We start from the raw sequence: 11,072 nt of genomic DNA, 5'->3' as shown, positions 1-11,072 counted from the left end.
CCGTGTCTTCTTAATGTTCAGTTCCCACACTTATGAGTGAGAACATGCGGTGTTTAGTTTTCTGTTCCTGTGTTAGTTTTCTGAGAATAATGGCTTGCAGCTTCATCCATGTCCCTGAAAAGGACATGCTTTCATCCTTTTTTATGGCTGCATAGTATTCCATGGTGTAAATGTATCACATTTAAAAAAAATATCTTTTCAAACTGCTTTTGTAGGCAACCTTTCCAGAATATGAAAACACAATTACTGATTTTATTGCAGATCACGCAACGCTTTCATTAAAAGAAATTCTACTTCATTCACCTAAGTTCGTTAATTTTTAGATTCATTTTCTGTTCTAACCTACTTTGAGGTGCCCTCAACATTGCTACTGACTGAAAGATTACTAGGTTTCCTCTTAACGTTTTTTCTGTAAGTTGTTAAGAAAAGCACTGCAGTTCAAGGCAAGATATAAAAGACAAGAAAGGAAGATTAAAAAGTAAATTTTGAATGGTAAAGTCTACTTACTTTGTCCAGCAGATTTTGTCAATGAGCTCTTTCATGGTCATTTTGTCCCATTCAGCAGCATTTGGAGCCTCCCAGGGTGCATCAGCTGGAATCTGTAGAGAAAGGAAGTCCCCACTCAGGTTTGATGGTAACTGCCACCTCTTCTCAGGAAGGGCCTCTTCTCAGGAAGAGACAGGGAGTGGGGTAGAGTTCCTTGGATTCTATGTCCTAATGCCATTGCCAAAACAATAATAATAGTGATAATATTATATATGTCTATGCACAAATTTATATGTAATTATTATAATGATGACAATATCATCATTATTATTGAAAGTTAATACCCATTTTATGTCCCAAATTCAAGTTTGAGAGATTGATATTACAGAGCCTAAGACTAAGTTTAAAAGCTTTGGGGTGGCAAGTCCTTCCCTCCTTTACATCTAAAATGGCATTACAGACAGACAGACAACTGTAAAGTAGAGACACTTGGCAAAAATGTCATATAAATGCTCAGTAGCATAGAGTTGAAGGCACATAGGCATTTGTATAAGAGAGTGGGTTGGTATGCTGGTTCCCTGCTATGAGGTCTTGAGTAAATTACATAATCTCTGGGCACTCATTTTTCCTATTTGTCAAGTGGAAACACGGCCAACTTTGCAGTTTGGGTACATTGGAAATGATATGCATTGGTGTCTGGAGCAATGTTCCTTGCACTATGGAAGGATATTAAATGGTTGCCATTGTTATTTCAGTAATGGGTCACGTGCAAACTGAACACACATTTTACCTCCTTCCCCATGTTATCTATTGTCCGCCACAGATTATTGTAATCCAAATACGCAATGGGATTCCATACTGGTGGAAAGGCGCCCCGAAATGGATACGTCTTCCCCTAGAACATAAAAGCAAACAGAATCAATCAAAAAGAGTAATACCTTAAATTTGAATGGTATTCTAAAACAACAATAAAGCAACCAACCTAAGACTTTCAAAGTAACCAGAGCCTCCACTGTGTCAGAAACATTCCCTTTGATGGGAACTGAATACATTATACCTGTACAGGCCCCAATTTAATAAAATGTGCAGAATCTCCATGGTGCTGTGTTGGCTGGTTTTAATTTACAGTAAATAATAGCTTTACATTTATTTCTATTTATTTGGAAATTATACATAAATAAAGGTAGCACATCCTAGTATCTAATGCTGGTGCTACAATATTCTCAACTCCTGAATTCCCATCTAATCTCTTGAGAAAGCTGTTCCCACTGAGACGAGAGCAGGATGATGACGTGGAGGACCGTCTTTAGACCACATATAGGACAAGAATAGCAAAGCGGAATGTCTCATACTGTTTTTTAAGGTCTACAAAGGCTTAATAAAGACTGGCTAGACTACACACTATGCCTGATTAAAGAATCAGATTATGAGCAGTGTGGAATATCAGGCACTTGCCCCTGTGGGCTGCCAAGCATCCATTCCCCTTTCCTGGTGGTATCCTGGTTTCTTTCTGGGAAATTGCCTCTCTTCTTTTCTGTATAGCTGTAGGGAGGATGGTCCCAGCTACCAGCTCCCATTACAGAAAATTATAAGTTAGATTTTTTTTTTTTTAATCTCTACACCCCTATCCCCAACTCCTGGTATAGCCTGGCTGTGAGCCTGTTATCTGAGTTTGGCCAGTCACACACTCAGAGGACTCTGGCCATGGAGTGGGTCACCCATGTAGAGAAGAGAGTAGACTGTGGGTTTTCTTTCCCCATGGCCAAGTGCTGAGCAGATGCTTCCTGCTGCAAAGACCATGGCTATGGTTCCTGCCCCTAACTTGCCAGAGCTCTCACGCTCTTTGCTCATTCTCAAGTGTGGTCCTCCAGCCTCACATCAGTTCTGCAGGTCTTCTCCTTTCCTTTCAGTACATTCCCTCTTGTTAGCCTGAATTGGTTTCTATTGCTTGGTACCAAGACCTCTAACATGACGATGGCTCATTCATCATTAGAAACTATTAACTTCATTTCATTGTGTAACAGCCAAAGTGCTAAGAAAAGCAAGGGTGAGGTGAGTCCCTAGGAAATAGACCAGAAATAGGTAGTTTATAAGGCCTTATTTGCTCATTTAATTTCTTTTACTTTAAAAATAAATGTCTTGTAAATGTTCATAAGGCCACATCTTTTCTACCAGTATAATTTGCACGATAATTTGATTTTTTAATTAAATAATTTACTTGTAGAAAGTCTACTGCATGCACTGCAGAATACTGAGAGCTGTATTGGATTTTTTAAAGGGCTAAAACAAAACTCCTGACCATCAGGGCAAGGACACAAGACTTCACAAGCACGTGTATGCACACCTCCTGAGTAAGAATATATGGCGGCCATTAAGTGACAGAGAAGTACTTTTCCCTTCCACATAGCAAATTCAAATAACCTTGGCAGAATATGTGATCTTGTTTCTTATCTGAAAATGTTACGTTGTAACACTGCAATACAACTTTTTGAGACTCCAAATCCTTTATCATCATCACCACCATCATCACTAACATTTATTGAGATCCTTCTCCATGCCTGACACTGGCTAAAGCCCTTTATATGCATTATCTCACGCAATGCTCACTCCAGTCCTGTGAAGGCAAGCGCTATTGATATTTCCATTTTATAAATAAGGAAACTAAAGCCCAGCAGCAGTAGCTAGTACCTCATAGAATGGAAATTTCCTGCTCCCAAAGCCTTTGCTCATAAAACATACTTTCCTGCCTCCTGTACAGTTGATGGAATGTGGAGATAGGTTTGTTCTAAAGGCATTTTTAAACTTCCTAACTTTCTCTTTCCCAAAAGAAAGAGAACTTTGAAATGTGAAACTTAGAAATCTTCCACGTGTACCTTTTCTGTTTCTAAGGAGTAAAAATGGAGACTTAAGACGCTTCAGGGGTGGAAGACGACCACTGAGGGAACATAAACAACTTTGGAAAATGCTAATACGTACCCTGAGAGAAATGGGCAAAGGTATTTTACATAGAAAACAAAAATAGCTATGGAGAAGAGAGGGACTGAGGTTAAGTAATAGCTCAGGGGCAGCCTCAGAGCAGCTGGTCCTTGTTATAATTCCTCCCTTAACTGAAATCTGGAAAAATTACACTTTCCTCTGTAAAATGCATGTGTAGTCAAGGAATAGTCTAATGCAAAACTGATCTTTGCTTTGGAAAAAAATTTTATTAAAAAACATAAATATTGCCCGGGAGGCTGCGGCAGAATTGCTTGAACCCAGGAGGCGGAGGTTGCAGTGAGCCAAGATTGCGCCACTGCACTCCAGCCTGGGCGACAGAGCAAGACTCTGTCTTAAAAACAAATAAATAAATAAATAAATAAATATTCTCAATAGTCTGGGAACATAAAGAAAAGTAGTATAAATATAACTCAACAAAATGTGTCCCACATTCCTAATGAAGTTCTTCACAGAAAGATGCCAACTTGAGTATGATTTCACACAAGGTCCAAAGACCCCTTGATCTGAGCCTTGATAAACAGAGGTGGCAGGAGAAGAAAAGAGTTCAAGGAAAGAGGAAAATCTGGCCTGGCAATCATTTTAGAAATGGGAACCACGGAATATTTTAAAAGAAGAGGTGGTGGCTCACACCTGTAATCCCAGCACTTTGAGAGACCGAGACAGGCAGATCACCTGAGGTCAGGAGTTTGAGACCAGCCTGACCAACATGGCAAAACCTTGTCTCTACTTAAAAAAAATACGAAAATTAGCCAGGCGTGGTGACGGGTGCCTGTAATCCCAACTACGTGGGAGGCTGGGGCAGGAGAATCACTTGAACCCGGGAGGCAGAGGTTGCAGTGAGCCGAGATCATGCCACTGCACTCTAGCCTGAGTGACAGAGCACGACTTCATCTCAAACAAACAAACAAACAAAAAAAAAAACTCATCTCTATAAAAAATACAAAAAAAAAAAAAAAAAGAAAATCAGCCGGGCGTGGCGGTGGACACTTCTAATCTCAGTTACTCGGGAGGCTGAGGCAGGAGAATTGCTTGAACCCTGGAGGCAGAGGCTGCAGTGAGCTGGTATCGTGCCACTGCACTCCAGCCTAGGTGACAGTGCGAGACTCTGTCTCAAAAAAAGAAAAAAAAGAACAAAAAAACAAGAAGACCATAAAGGCCCATAACATAAACTTCTTTGCTGTTGATAAAGGATTTCATCAATTAGTTTCACCCCTATCAGTTTCTGGCTTCTCTGTTCTCATTTCACAGAAAACCCAAACCTGCTAAAAATAAATGCACGTATGTGGGGAACACTTTCGCATGTGCGAATCTCTAAAGTAGTGCAGTAGGGGTGCCTGGAAGATGTCTCTTGGCTGAGTGAAAACTGCCTGACAGTGTGGACCCTCTCAGTCTCCAAAATGTGATTCTATAGTTTTCTCACGAAGGTGTCAGCAGTTTCTCAATATTAAGCCACTTCTCAGTAAGGAATGCCTTTATGACCTAAGAGGGTGAAGCAGGGGTTCTGGGAATACTTCCAAATGATTACTGCACTTTAAAAATAAAAGGAAAAATAATCTAGTGTAATAGTCAAGTTCATTTTGTACCTACACTCTGAAAGCTTACTGGTTTTCCAAAGTGGCCATTAATCTCTAAAGGGCAGTGTCTTTGATACAGCAGAAACTGTTTATGTCAAGCAGAACGCAATGTCCCTGGAACCGTGCCCCCAAACACTTAAGTCCCTTTGAGAAACTACATCTTCAATCTACTAATGTTCATAATAACAGAAGACAATTGCCAGGAGATAGCAGTTTATGGCTCCCACATAATTCTTTATTGTTGGTTCTATAAGATAAGTTAAGTTTATAGTAAGCAAAATAGCATTTCCTGATTGGCACATTGGAGAGTTTCATCTCTCTGTACTTTTATATTTGAGTTAAGCAACAGGAAGTGAGTGTTATTAGAGTATCATAGGTCACTGGGGAAGCTGCCAAATAGTCTTCTTTAATCATCTTCAAGATAAAGAGTTATCTTCCAGATTAATTTAGAAATATGCCTGTCCAGCTTATATGAATACCTTGAGACCCTTCTAGTCCCATTGTTTTGTGACAAAGCCCGTAAGATGAATCTTCTGATTTATTTTCTATAGTTTATAACAATGCTTTAAATTTTAAAATCTCTAAGAAGAGATCCATTAAATAGGATGGCAGTTTTGTGTTGTATTAATAGTTAACAAAAGCATTATCTTCCTCTTTCCAAATGCAGGTATCCAAGCTCTCTTCAAACATACATAGCTTCACTCTATCTACAAAAAGCCTTCATAACCTACATGGAGACATCTATCCTTTTCATTTGTCATCCTCTTTGCATTCTTTCAACAGTCTCACTCAAATGATGCCCCCATTGCCTTCACATCCTTCTGTTTTCTAAAATCTGACTTGTATCCTCAAAAGTCCATGGGTGCCCTTTTCTCTATGGTCACCCATGAGCTCCTTTTAGCCAGATATGAAGGGATGTATCCATCCCATTAGCACTTGGCTGAATTTGATACCACCCCATCAGATAGTGCTAGTTGTCCCAAGTCTCAGCCTAGTACCCCAAGACCCCTCCTTCTATGATCCACTGAATCCCCCAGAGTCTGATCCTTAGCCTTTTCCTTTCCTTCTGCCCACCCCTTTCCCAATTCCCTGGGGAACTTATCCACCCTCACATTTGTTATTATATTTGCACAGTCTTATGGTTTACATTTTTCATGCCTCTGCTCCATGTTTACGAATACCAAATTATCTATAACCTCTCACATCATTTCAAGGGCTGGCAGCACATTCCTATGTGTTTGTTTATGACCTGATATTTCATATTCTCAGCCTCTGTCTCAAGACTTGTACAGCTACCAATGCAATGGGCGCCTGAGTTGTGCAGTCCCATCTCTGGAAAAAGAGAACCATTAAACTCAGATATAAATGATGATATATCATCAACAATGACGGGTTTTATTTATTTTTTTAGACAGGATCTTTCTCTGTCACCCAGGCTGGAGTGTAGTGTTGTGATCACAGCTCACTGCAGCCTCAAACTCTCAGATTTAAGTGATCTTCCAGCCTCAGCTTCCCAAATAAGCTGGGACTATAGGTGTGTGCCACTATGCATGGCTAATTTTTGTATTTTTATTTATTTGCTTTTTCTTGTAGAGATGGGGCCTCACTTTATTGCTCAGGCTGGTCTTGCACTCCTGGGCTCAAGTGATCCTCTTGTCTTGGCCTCCCAAAGTGCTGGGATTATAGGCATGAGCCACTGTGCCTGGCCCCAACAGTGAAGGGTTTTAACAGAAATTTATGTCGTCTTTTCCAAGGGATTCTAGTTATATACAGAAATTACAAACAAAACAGTTAAGATAGAAACAATAATGAGTGCTTCTGGCAGCTTTTTTGTAATTAAAGATAATGACAGAGTTTTTTTAAAAAATAGTTTTCCTCTTTCACAGATGCCATTAACTCAGGAGAAACGGGAAGTGTGAAAAAAGATGAAAATATCACACTGTGAGGACAAAAGGCTATTTAACAGCTTTATTAACATATCATTCACATATCCTATAATTCATCCATTTATAGTGTACAATTCAATGGTCTTTGGTATATTCACAGAGCATGCAACCATCACCACATCTCATTTTAGAACATTTTCTTTACCCCAGGAAGAAGCCCTTAATTATTAGTAGTCACTCTTCTTTCTCTCACATTGCATTTTGAAGAACTGCCAACCTATTTTCCAAAGTGGCTGCACCATTTTACACTTCTAGCAGCAATGGATGAGGGTTCCAATGTCGCCCCATCCTGCACAACTCCTACTAACATCTGCCTTTTTTATTACAGCCATCCTGTTGGGTGTGAAGTGATATCTCATTGTGGTTTTGACTTGCATTTCCCTAATATCTTTTCAGATGCTTATTGATCATCTGCATATCTTTTTTTGGCAAAGTATCTATTCAAGTCCTTTGTCCATTTTTGAATTGGGTTGTCTTTTTATTATTGAGTTGTTAGAGTTCTTTATATATTCTGAATACAAGTCCTTTTATCAGATATATGATTTGAAAATATTTTCTCCCATTTTATGGATTGTCTTTTCAGTTTCTTGATGGTATGCAAATGACAACACTTCAAAAACTTTTTTTGATGAAGACCAGTTTATCTATTTTTTCTTCTGTTGCTTGTGCTTTCAGTATCATCAAATAAATCACTGCCTAACTCACAGAGATTTATTATTTTTTCTTCTAGGAGTTTTACAGTTTTAGCTCTTGTAGTTAGGTCTAAAATGAGTTAATGTTTGTGTATAGTGTGAGAAGAGGTCCAACTTCATTATTTTGCATGTGGATATCCAGTTGTTCCAATACCATTTGTTGAAATAACTTACTTTACTTTTGCACTGAGTTGCCTTGCTACCCTTGACAAAATCAATTGGCCATAAATGTAAGGGTTTATTTCTGAAATCACAGTTCTACTCCATTTACCAATATGTTTATCCTTATACAAGTACACATTGTTTTTATACAAGTATGCATTGTTTTAGCACACTAGCTTCATAGTAATTTTTGAAACCAGGAAGTGTGGGTCCTTCAAATTTGTTCTTCTCTTTTAAAACTGCTTTGGCTATTATGGGTCTCTTGCATTTACATATACATTTTAGGATCAGTCTCCCAATTTCTGCAAAAACAGTCAGCTAGGATTTTGAAAGAGATTGTGTTAAAAACATAGTTCAATTTGGGAAATATTGTCACCCTAACAATATTAAGCCCATGAACACAGGATGCCTCCATTTATTTACATCTTTAATTTATTTCAATGATATTGTGTAGTTTTAGGTATGTAAGTCTTACATTTCTTTGGTTAAATTTANACCTTGTCTCTACTTAAAAAAAATACGAAAATTAGCCAGGCGTGGTGACGGGTGCCTGTAATCCCAACTACGTGGGAGGCTGGGGCAGGAGAATCACTTGAACCCGGGAGGCAGAGGTTGCAGTGAGCCGAGATCATGCCACTGCACTCTAGCCTGAGTGACAGAGCACGACTTCATCTCAAACAAACAAACAAACAAAAAAAAAAACTCATCTCTAAAAAAAAAACAAAAAAAAAAAAAAAAGAAAATCAGCCGGGCGTGGCGGTGGACACTTCTAATCTCAGTTACTCGGGAGGCTGAGGCAGGAGAATTGCTTGAACCCTGGAGGCAGAGGCTGCAGTGAGCTGGTATCGTGCCACTGCACTCCAGCCTAGGTGACAGTGCGAGACTCTGTCTCAAAAAAAGAAAAAAAAGAACAAAAAAACAAGAAGACCATAAAGGCCCATAACATAAACTTCTTTGCTGTTGATAAAGGATTTCATCAATTAGTTTCACCCCTATCAGTTTCTGGCTTCTCTGTTCTCATTTCACAGAAAACCCAAACCTGCTAAAATAAATGCACGTATGTGGGGAACACTTTCGCATGTGCGAATCTCTAAAGTAGTGCAGTAGGGGTGCCTGGAAGATGTCTCTTGGCTGAGTGAAAACTGCCTGACAGTGTGGACCCTCTCAGTCTCCAAAATGTGATTCTATAGTTTTCTCACGAAGGTGTCAGCAGTTTCTCAATATTAAGCCACTTCTCAGTAAGGAATGCCTTTATGACCTAAGAGGGTGAAGCAGGGGTTCTGGGAATACTTCCAAATGATTACTGCACTTTAAAATAAAAGGAAAATAATCTAGTGTAATAGTCAAGTTCATTTTGTACCTACACTCTGAAAGCTTACTGGTTTTCCAAAGTGGCCATTAATCTCTAAAGGGCAGTGTCTTTGATACAGCAGAAACTGTTTATGTCAAGCAGAACGCAATGTCCCTGGAACCGTGCCCCAAACACTTAAGTCCCTTTGAGAAACTACATCTTCAATCTACTAATGTTCATAATAACAGAAGACAATTGCCAGGAGATAGCAGTTTATGGCTCCCACATAATTCTTTATTGTTGGTTCTATAAGATAAGTTAAGTTTATAGTAAGCAAAATAGCATTTCCTGATTGGCACATTGGAGAGTTTCATCTCTCTGTACTTTTATATTTGAGTTAAGCAACAGGAAGTGAGTGTTATTAGAGTATCATAGGTCACTGGGGAAGCTGCCAAATAGTCTTCTTTAATCATCTTCAAGATAAAGAGTTATCTTCCAGATTAATTTAGAAATATGCCTGTCCAGCTTATATGAATACCTTGAGACCCTTCTAGTCCCATTGTTTTGTGACAAAGCCCGTAAGATGAATCTTCTGATTTATTTTCTATAGTTTATAACAATGCTTTAAATTTTAAAATCTCTAAGAAGAGATCCATTAAATAGGATGGCAGTTTTGTGTTGTATTAATAGTTAACAAAAGCATTATCTTCCTCTTTCCAAATGCAGGTATCCAAGCTCTCTTCAAACATACATAGCTTCACTCTATCTACAAAAGCCTTCATAACCTACATGGAGACATCTATCCTTTTCATTTGTCATCCTCTTTGCATTCTTTCAACAGTCTCACTCAAATGATGCCCCATTGCCTTCACATCCTTCTGTTTTCTAAAATCTGACTTGTATCCTCAAAAGTCCATGGGTGCCCTTTTCTCTATGGTCACCCATGAGCTCCTTTTAGCCAGATATGAAGGGATGTATCCATCCCATTAGCACTTGGCTGAATTTGATACCACCCCATCAGATAGTGCTAGTTGTCCCAAGTCTCAGCCTAGTACCCCAAGACCCCTCCTTCTATGATCCACTGAATCCCCAGAGTCTGATCCTTAGCCTTTTCCTTTCCTTCTGCCCACCCCTTTCCCAATTCCCTGGGGAACTTATCCACCCTCACATTTGTTATTATATTTGCACAGTCTTATGGTTTACATTTTCATGCCTCTGCTCCATGTTTACGAATACCAAATTATCTATAACCTCTCACATCATTTCAAGGGCTGGCAGCACATTCCTATGTGTTTGTTTATGACCTGATATTTCATATTCTCAGCCTCTGTCTCAAGACTTGTACAGCTACCAATGCAATGGGCGCCTGAGTTGTGCAGTCCCATCTCTGGAAAAGAGAACCATTAAACTCAGATATAAATGATGATATATCATCAACAATGACGGGTTTTATTTATTTTTTTAGACAGGATCTTTCTCTGTCACCCAGGCTGGAGTGTAGTGTTGTGATCACAGCTCACTGCAGCCTCAAACTCTCAGATTTAAGTGATCTTCCAGCCTCAGCTTCCCAAATAAGCTGGGACTATAGGTGTGTGCCACTATGCATGGCTAATTTTGTATTTTATTTATTTGCTTTTCTTGTAGAGATGGGGCCTCACTTTATTGCTCAGGCTGGTCTTGCACTCCTGGGCTCAAGTGATCCTCTTGTCTTGGCCTCCCAAAGTGCTGGGATTATAGGCATGAGCCACTGTGCCTGGCCCCAACAGTGAAGGGTTTTAACAGAAATTTATGTCGTCTTTTCCAAGGGATTCTAGTTATATACAGAAATTACAAACAAAACAGTTAAGATAGAAACAATAATGAGTGCTTCTGGCAGCTTTTTTGTAATTAAAGATAATGACAGAGTTTTAAAAAATAGTTTTCC

At 39.2% G+C, this 11,072-nt stretch overlaps 1 protein-coding gene across 1 annotated transcript in view; it reads right to left on the bottom strand.

Moving 5' to 3' along the window:
- Nucleotides 1-506: 506 nt before the first annotated feature.
- LOC108527371 (proline-rich protein 36-like) overlaps nt 507-11,072 on the bottom strand; it is a 57,889-nt gene continuing 47,323 nt past the window's right edge. The window contains exons 5-6 of the mRNA XM_017868614.1: nt 1,277-1,381; nt 507-599 (exon numbers count right to left, since the gene is read on the bottom strand). The gene's annotated coding sequence lies outside the window, so the exon portion shown is untranslated. The remainder of the gene's footprint in view (nt 600-1,276; nt 1,382-11,072) is intronic.

This window comes from Rhinopithecus bieti, unplaced genomic scaffold (assembly GCF_001698545.2).
Source record: "Rhinopithecus bieti isolate Rb0 unplaced genomic scaffold, ASM169854v2 scaffold_4906, whole genome shotgun sequence".
Classification (NCBI taxonomy): domain Eukaryota; kingdom Metazoa; phylum Chordata; class Mammalia; order Primates; family Cercopithecidae; genus Rhinopithecus; species Rhinopithecus bieti.
The sequence above is the reverse complement of the archived record's forward strand: the minus strand, read 5'-3'. Positions and strand labels throughout refer to the sequence as shown.